The 24,028-nt window shown below is 40.9% G+C and overlaps 1 long non-coding RNA gene across 7 annotated transcripts in view; it reads left to right on the top strand.

Moving 5' to 3' along the window:
* Positions 1-24,028, top strand: part of LOC114041314 — a 90,996-nt gene that overhangs the window by 7,643 nt on the left and 59,325 nt on the right. For 4 of the 7 annotated variants that reach the window (XR_003568911.1, XR_003568908.1, XR_003568910.1 and 1 more), the window contains exons 1-5: positions 9,778-9,877; positions 11,467-11,915; positions 16,772-17,152; positions 21,396-21,525; positions 23,084-23,203. This is a non-coding gene — a long non-coding RNA (uncharacterized LOC114041314). Of the gene's footprint in view, positions 1-8,736; positions 8,833-9,777; positions 9,878-11,466; positions 11,916-16,771; positions 17,153-21,395; positions 21,526-23,083; positions 23,204-24,028 lie in introns of those variants that run through there. The other 3 variants (XR_003568907.1, XR_003568906.1, XR_003568909.1) reach the window with 3 other exon arrangements.

Raw genomic sequence — 24,028 nt, 5'->3', positions numbered from 1 at the left:
TTCCCCCCCCCCCCCCCCCCCCCCCCGCAAAGAAAAAACCAAGAAGATATCTAGTTCAAAATGTCCAATGAGCAATTAGAAATGTGAGATTGGAGGTCAGCAAAAGGTTAGGGCTCGATAGGTAGATCTGAGAGTCATCAACATAGAGATAATAATTGAATCCATGAGAGCTAATGAGATCAAAAAGTGAAATGGTAGCGAAGAAAGGAAAAGGGCCTAGGACAGAATCCTATGAGACACCTAAGGTTAGCAAGTGTGACTTGGATGAATGTCTGTCAAAGGTCAAAAGAGACTGAGAAGGAGCTGTCAGGCAGGTAAGAAAACCAGAGAGCAAAGTCACAAGAACCTAGAGGTTTTGAAGAGAGTACAGTATCAAGGAGAAAAGGGAAATTGACAGTGTCCAAGGCTATAGAGAAATCAAGAAGGATGAGGATTAAGAAAAGGCCATTTGTTTTGGCAGTTAAAAGATCATTGGTAACTTTGGAGAGAATAGTTTTGGTTGAATAATGAGGTTCAAAGCCAGACTGTAGAGAGTTAAGAAGAGAAAGAGAGGAAAGGAAGGGAGGCATTAATTGTAGACAGTTTCAAAGAATTCAATCATCAAAGGGAGAGATATGAGACAATAGCTATGGAGGATGTTCGGCTAAAGGGAGGGTTTTTTGACAATTGGGGAGACACTGGCATGTTTATAGGCAGTGGGAAAGCAGCCAATAAATAGGGAAAGAATGAAGGATAGTGAGAAAATGAGGATGATTAAGGGAGCAATCTACTAGAGAAGAAGAGATGGATCATTTACACATGTAAATGTGTTTGCCTTGGCAGGGGTGAAGGATGAAAATTGGGAGGTCTTTTCTCCCATTTAGGAAGAGGGTAGAAGAGGGAATTCTCAGCAAATGGTAGAATTCCTTGGGAAGATTTGTCCCATATAAATTGTCTCGCATACTATAAAGCCTTTTTGCTTTCACCCCTAAAAACCAGCAGAGAAGGTCTCCCCTTTTCCCTCAATTTATAACTGCAGCAACTGTAGCAACTGATATTTACAGAAGATCCTTCATATCTTCCTTGTTCAAAAACTTTGAATGAATCTGAAAACATTCCGATTTCATACTTTTATTCCCCTCAACAAATTACTGAGCTTGAAGATTCCAAAGTGTAGATCTGGAAGCAAAGGTAACAGATAATACCTTTCTCCCCACCAATTACCATCCTGTGACTCCTGAAAAGGAAGGTACATCTCTAACACATGTAAGAGAGACTCTTTCAATACAAAAAGAAGTTGGGAAGCCATCTTCAGAACAGCTACACCATCACATCATTCTAATTTGGATGCAGATTTGAAAACTGTAAGTATCCCATTCCCATTTCCATCTAGCCATTTTTTAAAAATCCTCTAATAAATCTCTTTTGGATATGTTAAATATTGAGCATAAATTTTCCTTTTCTAACCTTCCATATGGACATTTAGTTATTACATAATTATTCATTTGGAGAAGCATTCATTGGCCACTAAGTAAAGGAATTAAAATGGGTAAGAGAAACTATTCAAGTCTCCTTTCTTATTTTTAAATTCTCAAACACAGGAAGCTCTCATTCCAGTTACTGCAGTGAGTGGCCCAATTTAATAATTAACATACTAGTTGTTTTCCTAGTGTTGAACCACACTTGAAGTCCTGGTATAGCTCCAAATTGGTCGTAATGAATATATTTTGAACTATATTACTGTAATCTTTTTTTGCCAGTATTTTATTGAATTTTTTATCAATGTTCATTAGTGATTTTGGTTCATAGTTCTCTTTTTCTTTATCACTAGTTTGGGAATCAAAACTAAGCTTGTATCATAGAAAGATGTTCTTCTTTCCATATTTTTGAAAACAGTTTATTTAGCTTGGATTGTTCGTTCATGAAATGTTAAATATAATTTATTTGTATATTCATATGTACCTAGAGTCTTTTTCCATGGGATTTCATTTATGGTTTCCTCAGTTTCTCTTTCTAAGATCATGTTATTTAGCTTATCTATTTCCTATTTTGTTTATTTTGGTATTACATATTTTTGTAAACATTAATTTCATTTAAGTTTTCAGTGTTTTACCAGATAATTCACTATAGTAGCTTTTGTAACTCTTATGACTTCTCAATTTGTTGTGAATTCTCTTTTTTATTTTTATTCTTTTGATTTTTCTCTCTTTTTTGATTCAATTTGCTTTGGCTTATCTATTTTGTTAGTCTTCTTTTAAAAACAACTTTATTTGTTGGTATAATTTTAATTTTCAATTTTTCACCTTGCCTTTAATTTTAAAATTCTCTGTTATTGTTTATTTTGGTATAGGAAAAATTTTATGCTGAATTCATTACTCCCATTTTAAGTCTTTTATTAATCTCATTATACCATGTTATGTCATTGTCATTAATATAAATTTTGTATTAGTTCTAAGATCTGGTCTTATTTAGAATGTCATTTCTTAGTCTCCATTTAAGTCCATCCTTTGTACATATTTTATTTATTGACTACAATTTTTTACTGTGTTATGATCTGTTACAAATATGTATAAGACATTTGTTTTTCTGCATTTGTTGATGAGTTCCTTTAGCACTTGATCAATTTTTGTGTAAGTCCTATAGGAACCTGAAGAAATATGCATATTCCTTAATGTTCCCATGTCTATCAAATTTAGTTTTTAAAACATTTTTAATCATGATTTCCTTCTTGTTTATCTTTTGGGTGGGTTTGCCAAATTGACAAAGAAGGTTAAAATTCCTTAGAATTACTGTCTTATATAACACACTTTGTGTGAGGACTAACCTTGATAGACTTGGCCCTTCTCAACAATGCAAGGATCTAAGACATCTCTACAAATGACTAATGTGAAAATATGTTTAATAGGAATGTATATGTATAACCTATATCAGATTGTGCACCATCTTGGGGAGGGAGATGGAGGGGAGGGGAAGGAAGGGGGAGAAAAATTTAAAACTCAAAAGCTTATGGAAGTGATTGTTGATAAATCAAAATAATTTAAAAAGTTCATACTTTTTGACCCAGTAATACTACCACTAGGTCTATATGCCAAAGGGACCACAAAAAAGGGAAAACGATCTATTTGTACAAAAATATTTATAGCAGCTCTTTTTTGTGGTGGCAAAGAATTGGAAATTGAGGTGATGTCCATCAATTGGGGAATGGCTGAACAAGTTGTGGTATAAGATTGTAATGCAATATTATTGTGCTACAAGAAATAATGAACAGGACGATTTCAGAAAAACTTGGTAAGACTTACATGAACTGATGCAGAGTGAAGTGAGCAGAACCAGGAGAATATACAGTAACCACAATATTATATGATGATCAACTCTGAATGACTTTGCTATTCTCAGCAATACGATGATCCAAAATAATTCCAAAGAACTTATAATGAAAAAATGCTATCCACCTTCAGAAAAAGAAGTGATGGAGTCTGAATGCAAATCAAAGCATACTACTTTCCCCTTTCTTTACTTTATTCATTTTTTGTTCTGTTTTCTTTCACAATATGAATAATATGGAAATATGTGCATGATTGCACATTTATAACCTATATCACATTGCTTGCCATCTCCGAAAGGGGAAGGAGGAGGGAAGGAGGGTGAAAATTTGGAACTCAAAAATTTTTTTGAATGAATGTCAAAAATTGTTTTTACATGCAAAATTGGGAAAAAATAAAATATTATTCAAAGACAAAAACAAAATTGTCAGATGCCACAGAAGGGTTTATGGTGGATGAGGACTGAGAAAAGGTCACAGCTAAATGGGGATACTACTCAGGGGACCCAAGACTCCAAGGATGGCATATGTGATGAAGGGACAGTCAAGGAGCTACCCTGTAGAGGAAGAGAAACTGAACTTTTGCTGGGAAAATATAGAAGTCACTTGTACTTCTGAGGAGCAAAGTTGGAGAAAGAATAGGAATGACTCTGTGTGTGTGTGTGTGTGTGTGTGTGTGTGTGTGTGTGTGTGTGTGAATGTGGGAGTGGGGTGGAGGGGTGAGGACTGGAGATAATCCTAGAGAGGAACAAAGATTGAGTTCGGCCCTGGGAGGAAAGATAATTGAAATCTAGTGAGTAGCAAAGGAAGAGCATAGAAACAAAAATGTGGGATCCTGTAGATGGAAGAGGAGGAAGAAAACGCACCCTCACTTGCCTCTTGGTCTGCCCTTCTTTCTTTACACCTCACCGTGGGCATGTTCCCTTCGTCAGCAGTATCTAGATTGGCATAAAGTAACACACATTCTCTTGCTATAGTACAGAGTCAGATAACCTTTAAGTGTTTAGAACAGTTTTCTAATGCTGACTGAGAAGGAACCAGGGTATAGCAAGGAGTCACACTTCTCCTATGGAATTTTTGTTGTTGTTATTCAGTCATATCAGTTGTGTCTGACTCTTTGTGACCCCATTTGAGGTTTTCTTGGCAAGGATACTGGAGTGGTTTGTCATTTCCTTGTCTAGTTTATTTTACAGATGAGGAAACTAAGGAAAACAGGAAGGTAGAGGCAAGCCTAGAAGGTAGATGCTATTATTATCCCCATTTTACAGTTGAGGAAACTGAAGCAAACAGAAGTTAAGTGACTTTCCTACGATCAATGCAGCTAGTAAATGTCTGAGGCTAGATTTGAACTCAGGTCCTCCTTACTCCAGGCCCAGTCTTCTATCCACTGCTACTTAGCTGTCTTTCTCCTATGGAATACTATGTCCTTTAGAAAAAGGCAAAATTTCAGACATCATTGTGTGTGTTGAGGAGTGAGGTCTACGGTGCAGATTCCTCACATGTAACATGAGGAAGTAGGCCCAGATGATCCCTAAGTTCTCTTTAATCTGTCATTTGATGATCTGTAGTCTTAAATCTTATCAGCTTTAATATTCTGTGAGTTGATTGGTTTTGGATTTTGGTAAGGCAGGCTAGGTAAGTTCTGACCACTTTTAAGGGCTAAACTATGAAATTGACACTAGCAGAGTACAAAGAGAAGAGGCCTGAAGGCAGCAGACCAGGGTTCTTTTGGTTCTCAGCTTTGCTAAAAACTTGCCTGAAGCCCCAGGGAAGTCATTTTTCCTGCTCTGTGCCTCAGTTTCCTCATCTGTAAAATGGAATGATTTAATAAGATGACCTCCAAGGTCCCTTCCAGCTTTGACATTGAAAACATTCAAAATTTAACTAGTTCAAAGAAGTCAGAGATTTGGGTTTTCTAGAAGAGATGGGAAGTCAACCAATTCTAGAATTGATGTGGTAGGAATTAGGGAGCCATTGAAGGTTTTAAGTAAAGTGATTAGAGAGTCACTGAAGGTTTCGAGCATGAGAATGTAATGATGAAAACAGTTTGAAAGGAACATTAATGTGCTATAGTTATTCAGCAGAAGAGACTATAGGAATAGTCCTCTGCCTTAACTTTTAGACCCCCCCATAGCTGGTCCTTATCATCCTACCTGCCTGGCCTTGTTCCCCACTCTTCAGACACTAGTCCTTTGTCCCTGTTCTTTGACTCCTTCCTAAACCTTGCTCATTCCTGTTTCATGTAGTTTCACTCAGACTGTATCTTTCAACCTAAAATAACCCTCCTCCTCTCCCGTTATCTAAACCCTCCATCTCTCAAGGCCCCACTTGTTTCACCCGTTCCATGAACCCTTCTCCAGTTTCTCCAGCCCACTTGGATCTCTTCCTTCTCTGATTTCCAATTGCACTTAAAATCATGGTGTGTCAGAGCTGGAAGAGAGCTCAGCAGTTATCTAGCGTAACTAGTCAGGAGCACTAACATTCTAACAGCTTATCATGCTTTAATAGTTTGAAGTGTGGACCTTTTGTCTCCTTGACTCTTTAAATTCCTTAAAAAGCAGTGGGAATATCAAAACTTTGTTCCTGGCAACCCATGGTGCTCTGGACAATGTGAGTAGCTGTTCTCTGAGAAAATATTGATACTACTATGTGGCTTGAGGGGTTGGAGAGGAGAAAGGGCTTTGGGATTTTTAAAAAGCCAAATTGACCCCAGGATCATCAGTTTGAAGACAATAAGGCAAATTAGCTATGTTGAGCTCTTCTCATTCTGTTCAGAATTTGAGAGCCTCACTCCTGCTCATCACAGCCCTTTCTTCACACACCTTACATCACAACTCTAGTATTCCCTTTGCTCAAACAACAAATATCAGATCTTCATTCAGATCACATACACAGACACACAGACACACACACACACACACCCATAACTTTATTAGTCATGCTAAAGCATGTTCAGTATGCCAGAGTCATATATTTTTCTTTGTTTATTACGCAAGTGCTCAATTTTCTTCATATTGAATCTTTGACCCCCTCTGTCCCTTCTCAGACCCTGTATCATCTACATCTCCATCCCCCCTCACCCTTCGCCATGTCTCATACCTTATGCCTGACTCATACATGTAACCAGGCTTCTAACAAAACCCAAGACATTTTGAGCGTGGCTATATATTAAAAAACAAAACAAAACATGGTTCCAGACTGTGAAAGAGAATGCAGATATAAATTTATGAACCTGTGTAAGCGATTTACTGAGTTTGTGCCAGAGCTGCTTAGGAGAGAAACCGAGGTGGTTCCAGAGACTCAATGGTCTTCTTTGAGTGAGATCAGGCCTTCTCTTGTGGTTTGAGCTGAGACCTAATCTCACTCCCAGGTAAAGAGTTCATTCATTCTTGTAGATTCCTTGTATGCCCTAATATGCATAACTTCAGTTCTGTTTGATATTTGCTTGGGTAAATAGGTTTGTTATTTGTAAAGGTCTTTTGTGTTTGGTGAGAAGAAACTAACATGGTGAGTCTAAACCAGGGCTGGAGAACCTTCGGCCTTGAGGCCGTACGTGGCCTTCTAGATCCTTATGTGAGGCCTTTTGACTGAATCCAAATTTTGCAGAATAATATTCAGTCAAAAGTCTGCACTTAAGAATCCAGAAGGTCACATGTGGCCTCAAGGCTGCAGGTTCCCCACCCCTGGTCTAAAGTAAGGGCTATCTTCCCCTTTAAGAGTGACCAGGGAAGCAGCTTTCCTTCTGAACCAGTCTTGTACCTCTAGATTACTGATATTTGAGGGAGCAGAAAGATAAAATTCTAGTCCAATACCCTTCCTGGAAATAGGGGAGGAAAGCAGCAAGCACCCAGTCATGGCCCTTCTGTTACCCTCAAGATAGAAATCACAATCTCCTCCTTGGAAAACGGTGGTCGGTGGCAGCTAGGTGGTACAGTGGATAGAGTACTGGCCCCTGTATTCAGGAGAACCTGAATTCAAATCTGACCTCAGACATGTAACACTTACTAGCTGTGTGACTCTGGGCAAGTCACTTAACCCCATTGCCTAGCCAAAAAAAGGAAAGGGGTGGGCCACATTCTAGAGATATCCAACTAATCCACCAATGAACTGCTTCTTTATAGTTAGTCTGGGTAGACATACATGGACATACCATCTATATGTTACATGAAGCATGCATATATTACATATATAAGCATCTTCAAATGTTTTCTAAATCTTTCTCTTTGCCAACACTAAACACATAACCCAGGGTAGGTGGAAGTCCAATTTTAAAAATTTTTTTGCATTAATCAAACACATGGACATACATAGAACTCAAGGGGAAGGAGCACATCAGGATATAAACAATGTGAGTTTTGACAAACAACTCAGAGAGCCTCCTATCTCTTCCTTCCCTATATGTTCCTGGAGTGGAGTATCATTGAATATTTAAAAGATATACTCGTGTGAAGATATCCAAGAACCAGAGGTAGAAAGTATTTTGGAGAGCATTTAGGTAAAGATCACCAGAAACAGAAAGAGGATTGATGCTATCATTGGAATATAAGGTAGTCCACCTAGATAGAGAGAGGAAATAGATGAGGAATCTGGAAGCAGATCACAAACTTTGTACACAGGCAATGGTATAGTAGTTCTGGGAGACTTCAGTTATCTGGGTTATCTGGTGAAGCTTGTCCTCTTCCTAAAGCAGAGTAGCTAATTTCATTTGCTTTGATTATTTCATTCTTCAAAAGGTGGAAGAACCAATGAGGGGAATGTCTATTCTCATCTGACACTGATCAAAAGGAAGAACTGGTTGCTGGGGTAGAAATGAAATGAATCTTGGGGGGAAGTGACCGCTACATCTTGTAGTTTGTGATAAAAAGGAGGAAAGCAAGGCATAATCTGACACATACCCTAAATTTCTGAATCACAGAGTATGGCAGGAGTAATATATAATATATAATGAATATATAATCTAAAGTGAAGCCAGATTGTGAAGGGCTTTAAAAGCTGGAGAAGTGTGTTTATATTTTAATTGATTCAGTAGGGAAGCCACATGTTCTTCCATTAAGGAAACTCAGTTTGTCAGCAGGGATGAACTGGAGGAAGGAGAAAATTGAGGCAGGGAGACCAATTAGGGACTGTTGCAATAATCTAGGTGAGAGGTGATGAGGATCTGAACTAAGAAGCTAGCTGAATAGAAAAAAAAAGTCAGATTCAAGCTATGTTGAGGTAGAAATGGCAAGATATGGCAAGATTTGGCAAGGGGTCATATATATGAGGTGAAGGAGAGTGAATTGTGGAGGATAATGCCAAGGTTATGAAGCAGGGTCACCTTCATGCAACATATGATTAGACATCAGAAGGAATCTTTTATAGAAGTCCACCCTGGCTAAATAGGAAGAGCTCTCACCGTTGCAAGGTTAGCCACCAGCAACTCAACAAATCATCACTAGAGCATGGGAGGTTTTGCAATCCACGGAAGTGAAGGAATTTATGAAATCACAGGCCTTTTGAAGTAGACGTGGACCAGTTAACGCAAGAAAGAGGTACTGTTATTCTCCAGCAGAAATTTTGTGGGTCAGAGGAGATTAATTTGACAACTGTGTCTAAACTCGGTCCTTGCGTCTGGAATGGGCTCAGAGGCACATTGCCCTGGCGCCTTGGACCAGCCTTTGCTACACAAAGCTTCCTCCCTCCCACCCCAGGGCTCAAGCTGTTGCCGGGTGGGGGGGAGGGTGAAAGCTGGGGAGCTCAAGCAGTTGGTGTTATAAGCAGTTTCACTTTTGCCCTTATATATTCAATGTTGCCCTAATATACTACATTACACAAAACCCTGAGACTAATGTTTAGAAGAGAAGCTTTTTTAATAAAGACAAATACAGCAGCCCTGTATGTTTACGGTTTTAAGAAAGACGTTCGATATTATGTGTTCTAATTTATTCTGATTACTACCCCGTTGGACAGGTAATCCAAGCTTTTGGGTTTTTTTAATTAATAGGGAAAATGTTGAGTCTCGGTGTTTGCATGAATTTCTGAGAACTTGACTTAAATGCTCCTTCCTAGTACTGTCATTTTTCTTTTGGCTGCGTTGTATTAGAAGATGAACTCCTTAAATAATCTTCTTTTTAAAAACTGCAAAGGAAAAAAAGGGAGCGAGCCGGTCCGACACTTAATCTCTAAACCTGGGAAGCCGAGGAGAAGGGGTGGGGGAGGGGCGCAGGAGAGGCAGGCGGCACGCGGGCGAAGAGGGAGGGGCTGCCTCCGGCTCAGGTTGGCTGGGCGGCCAGGCCTGGCGAGGTCTGGCCAGGCCCAGGAGGTAGAGCTAGGCCCTCTCCTGGCCTTGGACGCGCTGCAGCCGAGAGGATCAAGACACGCCGGCGGCACTTTAAACACACCCACTCTTGGGGTGGATAAACTGGACTGGGGAGGAAGCAGCAGAGCCCAGCAGGGGGCGGGCGACCGAGTTACTGACATCCTCAGGGACCAATCAGCAGCGTGACCGGCCAGGGTGGGCCGAGCTTGGGGCTGGGGGCACTCGGACGCGTGGCTATTTTAAGTCTTTTGGTTCTTTAGCCCTCACGGTCAGATCAGGTGTTTGACGGTTGGGTTGTGGGGAGGGTGGGGAGGGGGAGGCGGGGAGGAGTGGGAAGTATGAATGCGTCCCCAGGACCCGCGAAGGAAATCCTGTGGGAAGGAAATCACGAGTGGGAGCTACGGAGTGCGTACAGTGAAGCCCGAGTAGGGAGCTAGGGGAGGGGGAAGGGGAGAAGGCGGGAGGATTGGGGAGCTGGGAAGGAGGGGCGGGAGGCAGGCCGCCTCCCTCCGGGAGCAGCCAATGCCCGGTCGCCCTGGGGGTCAGGTGATGTGTTACTAGGCAGATTCTCCTTAGGCTTAGCTGTCGGAGGACCGGTTTCACTTCTCTGTTCTGCTTTCTTTTCCTTTCCCAGTGCCTTGATTCTCTCGGGAATGTGAGGGCAGTCTGAGAAAGGCGTGTTCTAGCGAAGCGTTTGCTTGGTGGGGTGGAGGGACCGGGGGTCGAGGAAGGTCATGTGAGCCCCCAGGAGCTGAAAGCCCATGGCGGGGGGGGGGGGAGTGGGGGGGAGGACTGGTTTCCCCTAATTGCGCCTGCGCAGGCATTTGAGACTTGAATGTCGTTGCCCCTGGCGATGTTGGCAAGGGCGCTTGGGCAAGTGTCCAATCAAGGGCTCTGACAACTCAGGGCTCCCCCTATCGACCCCCGGCCCAGAGTCCCTGGTCTTTTAGGCCTTCCATGGTCCTCTAACAAGGAGGAAATGTTGGCAGTTCAGTGCAGTATCCAATTCCAGAGCAATACAAACCAGCTCTGTCTGCCACAGGGCAGCCTTTGTCTAGTCTTGAAGCCTACATACCTGGCTCCTGCCTGCGCAACTTCTGCTGCCTCTGGCAACAAACAAAGATTTATTAAGGCAGAAAGCTGAACCTTTAGGCATAGAGAAAATTGACTTAATTGAAAGTAGATTACGTTTTCTAATGGAAACAGGGTTTAAGTTCCTTTTTTTACTTTTTAATATATATGCAGAATTTAAAGTTTGTTGGATTTTATGTTTTTAGGTAGCTGTGTTGAAGATTTGTTACCAGCAGTAAAAATTTAAATCCTGGGGCAATTATCAAAAGATTGGGAAAAGCACTAGAGAGACACTCAAGCCCAAAAAATAGATTTTTAAATTGTAAAGGGAGGATATGTAATGGCACTGATTATTATGATATAACCCTGGGCTCCTTGGTTCTTGGTCTATAGGGATTGCCTTAGATGTAGTTATGCTTATGGTCTTTTATCTTTTCAAAGACTTAAAAATTCAAAGAGGGCCTCATAGTCAAATTTCTAGAACAGTAACTAAGTAGCTTTGCTACTCATAAATTGGCAACTAGTTAACAGGTTTGGTGCCCAGGCTGTGTTTTGGGGTCTTCAAAATAGAACAAGCAAGATAGGCTAGGGAATCAGAATGTAGCCCATCTATCAGATTCACTTCATTTGGGCCAGACCTTAGGTATATCAGCTCTTCTTTCCTCCTTCAGAGTTCCACCCTTCCCCCAGATGCTAACCTGCCTTGGCGTTTCAACCATAAGATTCAACATTTTTTTGATTCTACCTGCAGAGTTCCAAGTTTTCCTCACTAACTGCTATCTGCATTATTTTCCAGGAGACACAATTCCTCTGGAACATGTTATAGAAGCAGTTTCCTTGTGTATGACTATTTTCTCAACAAGAATGAAGCATCCATAGGAGACAAGTATACTGCAAGTGCTGGGCCATGCAGAATATTCCTACTGGGGCAGACTGATCTCTTAAGTCTATGATAGTTACCTTGATGGATAAAGGGCCGTTGCCATCTTCCTTACATGGAAAATCTGGCAGCCAGTAGAAAACAGGAAGAGATCACCAGCATGATTCTAAGGGAACAGCCAACCAGTACCTGGAGGTGAATGGAGTTCTTGCTACAAAATCTTTGGCCTATTCCTTATCCATACAGATGCCTAGGCTTAAAGATTAGGAACATCCAGAGTATACAGACCAGAAGCAGGTACAAGTGACCCCAGCTGAATTCCCGAGGCCTACAGGAGTATTAAGAAAGAGGAATCAAGGAGACAGGTGAACTTTTTCTTTTCTCTGACTTTGGCCACAAGCCATGGACCCTGTTGGACATAGAACTGAGCTTTCCCAAGTGGTAGATGGAACCCTTCTCCGTAAATAGGATAATTGAGGCTGCCCTCCAATGCCATTTCAAGAGTTTTACATGGATAAGCATAGCACAGTTGACCCTATGGACCTGTTTCCTTAACAGCATTAAGGTCATATTCCATTATAACCAAACAGTTGAGTCTTCAGGGATATACATAAACAATTCAAAACAGTTGATCAAACAAAATGAGATCTCTTTCAATTCAGTTTTTCCATGAATAACATTTGTTTGTTCCATAGTAACGTAAAAAAAGGTGAGATTTTTGATATTTGACAAAATGTCTTCTTCTGAAGGTCATACAGGTACTCATACCTTAAGCTTGCTTATATTTCACATTCTGGTAATTCAGTTTGACAATTCAACAAACATTGATTAAGCATCCACTTTGTGCAGAGCATTGTACTAAATGCTGGAAGAGATAGAATTTGGATAAGGTCATTGCCTTCATGAACCTTACAGTTTAGCAGGAGGATATTTCCATAAACAGATAACTGAGGTGCACAGCAAAGTACCATATGAGACGTGAAGGAAAGTAATTGTTCCCAAATGGGATGATTGCTCAGGGAGGACTCCTTGGAGGAAGCAGAATTTGGTTTGGATTTTAAAGAATGGATAGGTCTTTTATCAGTGAATGAGGATAGGAAATTTTCACTCGAACTTGCCATCACCTCAAATTGTCATCTTATTCACCCTTTGCACCCCTAAATTCTTAGAGTAGTCTTTACTCTCACTCTGTTTTCTCACTGCCTATTCATTCCTCAACTCCTTAAGGTCTAGCTTCCATTCCCCTCAGTCTGCTGAAATTGTTCTCTCGAAGTTCACCAGTGATCTAATGGCTAAATCTCAAAGGCTAATCTAACAACCTTTTCCTTGTGTTCATTCTCCTTGACCTTTCTGTAGCTTTTGACACCATTGGTTACTCCCTCTTCCTTTGGTTTCCATGGCACTCTTCTCTCCTGGTTATCTTCCTGTCACCACTCCTCAGTCTCTTTTGCTTGATCATCGTTTTCTCCTGACCTGATAAATTTAAGTGGCCTCCAAGTCTCTGTCCTAGGTCAGTCTCCTCTCCTTCAATTTGTTCTTTCTTAATGATCTTATAAGATCTAATGTTTAATTATTACCTCCATATAAAAAATTCTAATTCTGTATTCCTAGCTCTAATATCTCTTCTGAACACTAGTTTTGCATCTCCAAATGCCTATTTAATATGTCTATCTAGATGCAGAATCTCTAGTTCAAGATGTCCAAAATGGAACTCGTTTTTCCTCCTAAACCCTCCCCTCCTCCAAATTTCCTATTTCTGTTTAAAGTACCACCTTCTTCCTAGTCACCTGGGCTTGAAACCTCTGGGTTATCTTTGCCTGGTTGATCTCCATTGCCACTAGATCCAGTCACTTGACAGTCCTGTCAATTCTCCCTCTCCAACATCTCTTGTGTAGGTTCCCTCCTCATCTCTCTTGCTGCTACCACACCTCATCATCTCTCATTTTGACTGTTGTAATTATTTCCCAATTGGTCTCCATGCCTGTGGTCTACCTTTCCGACCCTTCCTTGGTACAGCTGCAAAATAAGCCACACTTCTGAGCATGACACTCCTTTGTTTAAAAACCTCCAGGGATTCCCTAATACCACTAGAATAATATGAAAACTCCTTGTCATTTATGATTCTCTGCAGCTTGACTTCAACCTGCTGCCTAACCTTATTTAGCAGCTATTGGCTATGACCCAGATGCAACATTCTATCCCCTGCCTCCATAGTCATACGGGATGTAATGTGTTTCCTTCTCATTTCAGAACTGTTACCACTTCAGAAAATCCAATTCAGAGTTTGGTTCAAAAGAAACTTATGTGCAAGGCTTTATAACTGGGCACTCAGATCATAGAAACATAAATGAAATGGGTCCTGCCCTCAAAGAGCATATGGTTTACTAGAGTTGTAGGACGTACACACAAGTAAAAGGTAGAAAATTGGAGAGACTAAACAGAAGTCTAAAGAAGGTGCTTTAGGAATATTTGAGGAAGCAGAGAAGGGATCAGAGAAGCCTGCCCAGAGGAGGTGGCACCTAAGCTGAGGCTTGTGGAAAGAAGAGGAAACTGGAAGGTGAAGATGAGGAAGGAAGGGATTCTGGACATGAGGAATGGCCTGTGCAAATGCAAGAGCAAAGGAACTGGGTGCTGACCTCAGGGGCTAGCTAGTGGTCCAGTTGGCTTGACTGTAGAGTATATGAGGGTAAAGAATGTGCAAATAAGTCTCAAAAGGTAAGTTGGAGCCACATCGGAAAGAACATGGAATACTAAGCTAAAAACTTTGTATTTTAGCCAGTTTGAAGCTGATAAAGGAGAGTTACATGATCAGACCTGTTCCTTAGGAAGATTATTTTGGCAACTATGTGAAGAAAGCATCAAAGAGAAGAGATAGTGGAGGCAGGGAGACCACTTAGGAAGCTATTACAATAACCCTGGTCGATGATGATGAGAGTCTGAAATAGGGTAATAACATTGTGGGTGGAGAGAAGGGGACCCATTTTAGAGGTAATATCATCTCATCAGCAACTGATTGAAATGGGAGATAAGAAAGAATAAAGAACTGGTGATGACTGAGGATTCAAACATGGATTCCTTAGAGAATAGAACTTCACAGAAATAATAAAGTGTAAGGAATGGATATGCTGAGGATTCAAGGTTAAGAGTTCAGTATTGTACATGTTGAGTTTCAGGTGCTGGCAGAACTGTAGGTTCTTGTGAGGTAGAAATATTAAACAGACTCTTAGACTGATGTCCCGGAGAGAGGATGAGTGTATAGGGCATGTTCAAGGGACAGAGAGTGGGCCAGTTTGACTGGAGTACCTATAGCATGGGATAAGACCAGAAAAGTTGGGTGGAATCAAATTGTAAAATGTCTAGAATACCTGGCAAAGGAGTATGAATTTTACTTAATATTCAGGAGCCATTGACAATTTTTTAGTGACATGAACAAATCATTGCATAAAGAAGATTAGTTTGATGATTAGTGTGAAGAATGAATTGGAAAGGAAAAAGAGTAAAGATTGTGATATCTGTTGTGGTAGTTTAGATGACTGAAACTATGTTAGGGTAGTAGCTGTGGGAAAAGAAAAGGAGAAGGATGTGAGATATATTGCTGAAGTACAATCAACAGGACTAGGTAACCACCTAGAAATGAGAAAGAAGAGTCAAAGATAATACCAGAATTTCAACTATGGGAGACTGAGTGAATAGTACTGGCAATGAGTAGACTCAGGAGTAAGGGAAGAGGTTTAGGGGGAAGGTTATAAGCTCTGGTTCAGATATGTTAAGTATGAGGAGCTGGTAGGACACCAGATAGAAATGTCCTGTTGACAGTTTCATTTCTGGAGCTTGGAAGGAGAGACAGAGGCTAAAGAAAAGAGACTTGGGAGTCACCTGTGTATTAGTGATAGTTGATGTTGGGGGTGGATATGATTGTGAAGGGACAGAGAGAGAAGGAAAGAGTGCCAAGGGCAGAATAAGGAGTTTGGAAGAGGCCAAGGAGACAATGGAAGAACCAGGGAGGAGCAGTTAGAGATAAGACACCCAGAGGAAGGGAAGAGAGAATATTCAGGAGGAACAGATGGTAACAGTGTCATATGTTGTACAGAAGTGGAGGAGGGAGAAGAGAAGAGGAAAATGTCGTTGGATGTAGTTCTGGGAAAGTAACTGGTGACCTGGAAGAGAGCAGTTTCAGTAGAGAGGTGGGAACGAAACAGAATTGCAAATGTTTTAGGAGAAAGTAAATTATTAGGAGATGGAGACATTGAGTGTTGATAACTTTCTCAAAACGTATGGCAGTGAAGAGAAAGAGAAAGGATCTAGGGAAGACTTTTTTTTTTTTTTTAGGATAAGAGGTGCCCAAGCATGTTTATAGGCAGTTAGGAAGAAACCAATGGTAAGGGAAAAATTGAAAATACATGAGACAATAGGGACGATTGCTGAAATGAGGTCCTAGAGGGAGAAGAGAAGGGTTGAGATCAAGGATATGGATAGAGGGATTAGCTTTAGTGAGAAATAAAAATGTCTTTTATTCTGAGATTAGAAGGAAGGCAAGGAGAGTGGGTATTGGTGCTAAGAAGTTTGGAGGAGGAGAGTTGAGGGAGCTCTGTTTGCATGATTTCAGTCTTCTCGATGAAGTAGGAATTATTTGGGAAGATTTGATCTGAGGATAGAAACTACTGGGCAGGATGCTTTCGGAGCTGTGAATGTGGTTTGGATGAGAGTCTGGGTTGATTCATTTGTATTTTGATTTAGACGACAAGGATTGAGATTGAGATTGTGTTCAAGGATTTGGTTCTGACCTGAGAAGAAATACAGAAATAGGCCAACCCAATAGCCTAATAAATATTGGTTGCATAAGTGAAATAGTGCAAGGAATTCCTTCAAACCCTAAAAACTTTACTGATGAAATAGAGCCTTGAAAATCCAAGTACCAATGGATCATTCATATGGACCTAACCTGTAGCCTTTGGATCTGGATTTTGGGTACATGAACAGTGAGCCTAGCGCTGACTCTTAAACATTTCATGCTCAGTGGATTGGGGTAGCACCAGGGGCACTGAGCCTCATTGGGCCTTCTCTCTTTATGGCCTGTGCCCTGGGGAGCCAGAACACCTTGAAGCTATTCATTAGTAGTAGGATCCTCCATCCAATCTACCCTTCCTCAGATATGGATTTGAGTACAAGTGTACCCAAGTGCAGTACATGGCTTAACATTGTTTGTGTTTCTCTCTTACAGCTTCCATGTGTTCAAAATTCCCGAGGACTTCTTATGAGGGTGACTTCCTCATGTATGACTACTTCCTCTATTTGGGGTAGAGTCTATTGGAAGTACCTGGTCATGCTTAGTATGGGTACAGGATCCAAGCGGTTATTGAGGACAAGAGTAATTATGGTGAAGGGGCATTGCAGGACTCCAGACATGGAGAACTTGGCATCCAGTTGGAAATAGGAGACAATTGCTAGCACACTTGGGAGAAAGTGAAGGATCCGTTCAGCAGTGTAAAGCATATATTTGATTCTCTGGATATGAGGCACTGAAGCATGTACCAGGACCTTCTGGGGGTCAAGGGACAAGGACAAAGAAAGTCGACCATAGCCTCTGAAAAAGCATACCAAGGTAGAGGCAGATAAGTATACTTTTAAGTCCTGCCAAGAAATATGTGTTAAAACTCTGCTTTACCAAAAATGTTTTTGGGGAGACACCTCAAATAGGAGTCTTGAGTTGCTTGTATGCAACCAGCTAAATGGTATGGGTATGGGGATAGTCAGGAAGACCTGAGTTCAAATCCCTACCTCAGACTTTTATTAGTTATGTGTTCCTGGGCAAGTCACTTTGCCTCTGGGCCCCAGTTTACTCATCTGTAATATGAAGGATTTGGATTCAGTGGCCTCTAAGATCTCTTCCTATGATAGTATAAATCAAAAAGTGATTGAAAGTACTTTTAAAAGTATAATATTTTCTACTACTGCTTTTTTATATTGCTTTTGTGTTTGCAAACTATTTTATATTTTGATCCTCATGACTTGTGAGATAGTTAGCGCAAGTTTTATTACCTCCATTTTTCAAATGAGGAAACTGAGGCTTAGAGAAGTGAAAAAACTTTCCCAAGTAATAATACAATCCAGTCCTTTTGGCTCCAAGTCCAGGAATGTTTTTACTATATTGTAAAGGATAATACATTGTAAAAGGTTGAAGTAACCTGAATTGAGAGGTACCACATTGGGGCAGATGGTGCAATTATGTAAGCAGAGATCTGAAAGGCAGAGGCACATCCTTTGATGGGCTAAAATAGAAATAAGAAATTTGATGGCAGTTATTTTGAACATGTGGGAATGGTGGAAACTTGGGTAGGAATAGTGGAAAGAGGTATGAATGAAATGGCAGTGAAATGGTTGAGGGCCAGCTGCCATTAGGATATGAACTGGTTGAGGGCAAGAGTCTCTTTACTTCCCTTATAAGATTAGGGAGGAGTTGGGGAAGCTAGGTGGCACAGTGAATAGAGCACCAGCCCTAGAGTCAGGAGGACCTGAGTTCAAATCCGGTCTCAGAAACTTGATGCTACCTGTGTGATCCCAGGCAAGTCACTTAACCCCAATTGCCTCACCAAAAACAAAACAAAACAAAAAAAAACCCCACAATTACAAAACATTTTTCACACAAATAAAGCTAGATCTAAATAATCAGAAAAATATCAGTTGCTCATGGGTAGGCCGAGCTAATATAATAAAAATGGCAATTCTACCTAAATTAATTTACTTATTCGGCGCCAGACCAAACTACCAAAAAAGTATTTTATAGAGGTAGAAAAAACAATAACAAAATTCATCTGGAAGAACAAAAAGTCCAGAATATCAAGAGAACTAGTGAAAAGAAATGCAAGGGAAGGTGGCCTAGCTGTGCCAGATCTTAAATTGTATTATAGAGAAGCAATTGTTAAAACTACTTGGTCACTTACTAGCTGTGTGACCCTAGGCAAGTCACTTAACCCTGATTGCCTCACCAAAAAGCAAAAAAAAAAAAACAACAAACTACTTGGTACTGGCTAAGAAATAGAGTGGTGGATCAGAGGAATAGGTTAGGTATGTAAGACACAAGAGTCAATGACTATACTAATCTACTATTTGATAAATCCAAAGACTCCAGCTTCTAGGATAAGAACTCACTATTTAACAAAAACTGCTGGGAAAACTGAAGATTAGGGAGGAGGACAGTAGTTTATTTTCTCCTCCATCTTGTGATTGTTAGTTGAATCCTGTTCCAGTTCTCAGCTCCTTTCCTTGTGTGGTTTGTTGAAGGTGACGGTCATTAGAAAACACTTGATTGCCTTTCTCCTCAAACTCATACCAAGAATCTTCTTATTTCACAGCAGGACTATTGCAGGGCCAGGTCATCTCTCACAGGGAAAGAGTAATTCAATTCCGCGAATGTTCATTAGCACTAACTGTGCTTGTGTGCACTGTGCTCAGGTTGCATGAGATCCAGAGCTTGGCTGTTACATGGGCACAGCCTTCAGGAGGACAGCATGTATGTGTGTGTTGGGGGAAAGCAGTTTACACATACACAAATAACTTTTTGTTGGCTGTTCAGTCGTTTCAGTCATGTCCAACTCTTCGTGACCCCATTTGGAGTTTTCTTGGCAGAGATACTGGAGTGGTTTGCCATTTCCTTCTTCAGCTCATTTTTAGGCACACAGGGTTAAGTGACTTGCCCAGGGCACACAACTAGTAAGTGTCTGAGGCCAGATTTGAACTCAGGAAGAGGAGTCTTACTGATTTTAAGCCTAGTTCTCTATGCACTGTGCTACCATTCACAAATAACTACAGTACAATATAATACAAGGATACAAGTCCCAAGTGGCATGTGATGTCTAGGGGGATCAGTGGTGCTGACCAGGGATTGGAAAGTGGGGAAGAGAATCTGAAGCAAGTGATGTTTGAGTTAGGTTTTAAAATATGGGTCAGAGTTCAATAGACAGGTGGGATGGGAGGGGAATTCCAGTCATAAAGAGCAATGTGGAAAAAAGGGACAGAGGCAAGGAAGGAGGACATGTATGGGGGACAATTTATCCATACCATAGGTATATTGAGGGGAGTTAGATGAAACGAGGCCAGAAAGGCAGGATGTCGTCATATTGGGCGGGCCCTTGGATGCCAATCTGAAGAATGTTCCTCAGAAGCTGACTTTAGATCAGGCTCCATTGGAGAGCCAGTGGAGGGTTTTTTGAACAGGGGAGTGACATAAATAGATGTATGCATAATGAGGATTCGTGGCAATGTCGTGAAAGATAAATTGGAGAGAGGGGAAGCCAGAAAAGGGCAGACCAGGCAGGAGGTTATTGCAGCAATCCAGTGAATTACTGGGGTGGTGGCAACAAAAGTAAAAAGGAGGCAGAAGATGTAAGGCTTATTGTGGAAGTGGAATCAACAGGTCTTGTTAACTGATTAGCGAGAGAGTGGAAAGAGTCACAGAGAACACAAAAATTTTTAACCTAGGAGATAAGCTTAATTAGTGCCATTGGACACATCAGTGAAGTCAGGAGGAGAGAGATTGTGAATAAAATGTAGGCTATTGAGAAATCTCATGTGCGTCTGTAAGGGTGTCCCAAAAGTCTTCATATAGTTTTAAGCTAGTAAAGCTTATTTTAAAAAAATATTTTATTTTTTAAAGCTTTAAGCTATTGGAGTTGAAAGCTGCACAGAGATTTTTGGGTCACACTGTATTTAAGCAGCAACCAGGTTAAATTGGAAACAGGAATGGTGTATATGGTAAAGAAGCATTCTCTGTCCATCACTCTGCTGTCTCAGTTTAACCTTTCCAGTACCTCTCACACCCATCTGCAAAGCTAATGTTCAAATGTCATCTTTTATCATGTTTTCCCCTTGCTTAAGAGCCATGGTCTTCTTGCGGCTCGATCCAACAAATATTTATTTAGCACATACTGAGTGCTGGGCACTGGAGGGGACGGTATAGAGCAAGAGTGGGGAACCTGTGACCTCAAGGCCATATGTAGCCTTCTAGGTCCTTGGGTACAGCCTTTTGACTGAGTTCCTAGTTTTATAGAACAAATCCTTTTATTAAGGAGATTTCTTTTGTGAAATTTGGATTCAGTCAAAGGGCTGCACTTGAGGACTTAACGGGCCACATGTGGCCTTGAAGCTGCAGGTTCCCTACCCCTGGTATAAAGTTTGGGGAAGATGTGTCTCTTGCCTTCATAGAGCATATAATATAGCACTTAGCACAGTGAGTGGCATGTAGTAGGTGCTATATAAATTCTTGTTTCCTTCCTTCCTTTGTGTATGTGTCATATCCCCTTCTAAACTATAAGCTTCCTGAGGGTTGGGACTGTGTCTAATCAAACTTTGTTTCTTCTCTACAGTAGATACTGGATATATGTTGTGGTTAAATTGAATTGATGGGCTATATTTTCCATAAAGCCAGCTGCATATGCCTAAAGGAGTCTTCTAATAAAGGACATTGTGGAATCTTCAGTAATAAATACAGACCAAGAGTTAACTCAGTCTGAAGCTGGCACTTTTTCCTTGGTCTCCTGGCACTTAGGGGCTCAATCCCTTCTGTCCACCTCTAGCATATATATAAGCTTACCAAAGAGCGCTGAAAACTACTAATCAATCTCTGAAACCAATTTGCCTCTGCCTGGGTTTCTGAGTCCACCATTCACCTCAAATCACCACTTGTTTGCCCCAAACACTTTTAGCATCTCTTGCTTATAGCCAAGAAACTTGCATTCTCTGTAACACCTCCTGCCATTTGCTGAGTATAATCTCCACGCCTAACACATTAGTATAGTACCCCTTCCTTAAATATCTCTGTGTTTCCTTCCCTCTATACTGAATCACAGACTTTCAGAGTTGAAAGGGACTTTGAAGTGCATCTAGTCCCACCCCAAATCTGAACATGAGTCACCTCTGCAGCACCCCCAACAAATGGCCATCTTTGCTCCAATGAGGAAGAACCCACTACATCCCAAGGTAAACTTTTGCGCTTTTAGATAACTCTTATTACTTGGAAGTTTTTCCTTACATCAAGCCTCTAACATTCAAACATTGTCCCTAGTTCTGCCCTTGAGGCCAACCAAAATGAGTCTAGTGCTTCTTCTGTATGATACCCTCTCAGGTACTTGATGATAACTACAGCCTCCCTATCTCCCTATCTCCAGGTTTAACATACCCATTTCCCTTAATTCAGGGATTTTTTTAACCTGGAGCCCATAAACTTTTTTTTTATAAAATATTGTGATAAATATATTTTAATATAATTGATTTCCTGTGTAATCTTATGTATTTTATTTTATGCATTTAAAAACATTATTCTGAGAATATGTCCATAGGCTTCACCAGACTATCAGAAGGGTCTATGACACAAGAAAGTTTAAGAACCCGTGCTTTAACTGATCCTTGTATGGCAGAATCTCTGGGCCTTTCACCAGCATGGTTGCCTTCTTTTGGATACTAACCAGCTTATCAGTGTCCTTCCTAAAATGTAATGCTTAGCTCTATAAATGTTGTTGACTGACATGACTGACAAATGCAAATTTGGCAACTAGGGGTTATGTAATGAAGCACTGAACCTGACTGGGTACAGAAATGTGCTAAGGCACAGTTTTGTGGATGTGCAACGTAAGAACATTTCTTCTTTCTTTTCTACTTAGTAAGTATTAATAAAAATAAACATTCAAATGTAAAAACAAAAATGAAGAAAATGAAAAAATAGTCCTATTATTTACAGTTTTTTAAAGTATGTATTTACAGTTAACAAAAAAGTCTAGCTTGTTTCTCTGCCCCATTTTGAACTTTTACAAAAAAAAGGAGACCCTTTCTAACAAAAGAGAACTCAAGACACTGGACCTTTGAGGGGCAGCCACGTGGTGCAGTAGATAGCCTTGGAATCAGGAGAACCTGAGTTCAAATCTGGCCTCAGACACTTGATACTTACTTAGCTGTGTGACCCTGGGTGAGTCACTTAATCCCAATTGCCTCACCAAAAAGCAAAAAAAGAGAGAGAGAGAGAGAGAGAGAGAGAGAGAGAGACTGAACCTTTCTTGGCTGCCCACACTGCCACAACCCACAGTTGGACAGATGGGGTTAGTGAGTGCCCTACTTTTCACCTTTGACCCTTCTGACATACACAGTCTAATATAAAGTTCCTATATGACAGAGTGCTCATCCTATGTTCCATCTAACTGTGCTTCTTAAACTTTCCTTGAGACACTTCCCCATTTAAGGAATTCCTGAAGACTTGTTAGAGGGGCAGGTACAACTCCTTCTACAGGAAGGAAAAAGCCATGGGGCACAAAGACTGATGGAGGTGCTACAGCCATATCCAGTGTTGGTGCAGGAACCCAAGGGTTCATAGAGGACAGAAGGGTACTGAGTGTGATAAGGGAATGTTGCCATTCTCCCGACGTGGAAGAATTGGCAGCCAGGAGAAAACAGGAAAAAAATCACCAGTTCCACAAAAAGAGCCAGACAGTTCTAGGAGATAGTGAAGGATCTGTTTAGGACCATTGACAGTTTGTTGTCTCTTCAGATAGCTTGCACTGAAGCCTTTACCAGGATCCTTCATGGGAAATGACCAATGGGCAAGGACCTCCACCACAGCTTGTGTCCCTGGAAAAGCATCCTGTCAAGTATTCCAAGGTGGAGACAGGTGAGGTCACTTTTTCCCAGAGTAAAGTATAGAAATGTTTCCTGTTGGCCACCAACATGATTATGCCTTGTCTCTCCTCCCTTTCTTTGCCTCCTAAGCAATGCCTCTCTGGGGGAATCAGGGTTGTTCTCATATCAGTTTAGCTGTTATAGGGGATAGGACATCATAGGGTTGTCTCCTAGGGCCTGATTCAAGGACTGGAAGACCATAAGCTATAATACCTAATGATGGCACAGAGCTGGAGCCCCAGTTCAACTGGACTGAAAAAGGGGGACCCACACTAGTAGGTGTGCCCCTTCTCCAAATCTCATCTTTGGTCTCTTTCCTCCTTTTTTTTTCCATTGGCCTTTTCTCTTCCCTCTTCCTTTTTTCCTTCCCTTCTATCTCCTTCTCTCCCTTTGGACAAGAACTAAGTCCTGAGACGGCTTTCCTCATCCTCACTTCAGGCTTTTGTTAGGACACAGAAAAGGAAACCTTTCTTTCCCTTGTATTTTAAAGTAAGGCAATTTACAGAATCAGAGAATGTTAAAATTTGAATGTTAAAATTTAACTGAATCCATTCATTTTAAAGATAAAGAGATTGAGGCCCAGAGAGGAAAAATGACTTGTTCAATTTTGTGTAGAAATAAGTAGCAAAGACAGTCTTAGTCTTCCCAGTCCAGCTCTCCCCTATACTGTACTACTCCAAGTACATCTTGGTGAATTTACGAAAAGGCCATGGTCTGAAAAGGTGTGGGTGGCACATTGAACCAGAAACCAAGTAGTGCCACCATTAAGTTGTATGAGTTATTTCATCCCTCTGGGCAAAGCTATTCTATCTGTAAA

This window comes from Vombatus ursinus, unplaced genomic scaffold, assembly GCF_900497805.2.
Source record: "Vombatus ursinus unplaced genomic scaffold, bare-nosed wombat genome assembly UNPS02014171.1, whole genome shotgun sequence".
NCBI lineage: Eukaryota > Metazoa > Chordata > Mammalia > Diprotodontia > Vombatidae > Vombatus > Vombatus ursinus.
This window is presented reverse-complemented; position numbering and strand designations above follow the sequence as displayed.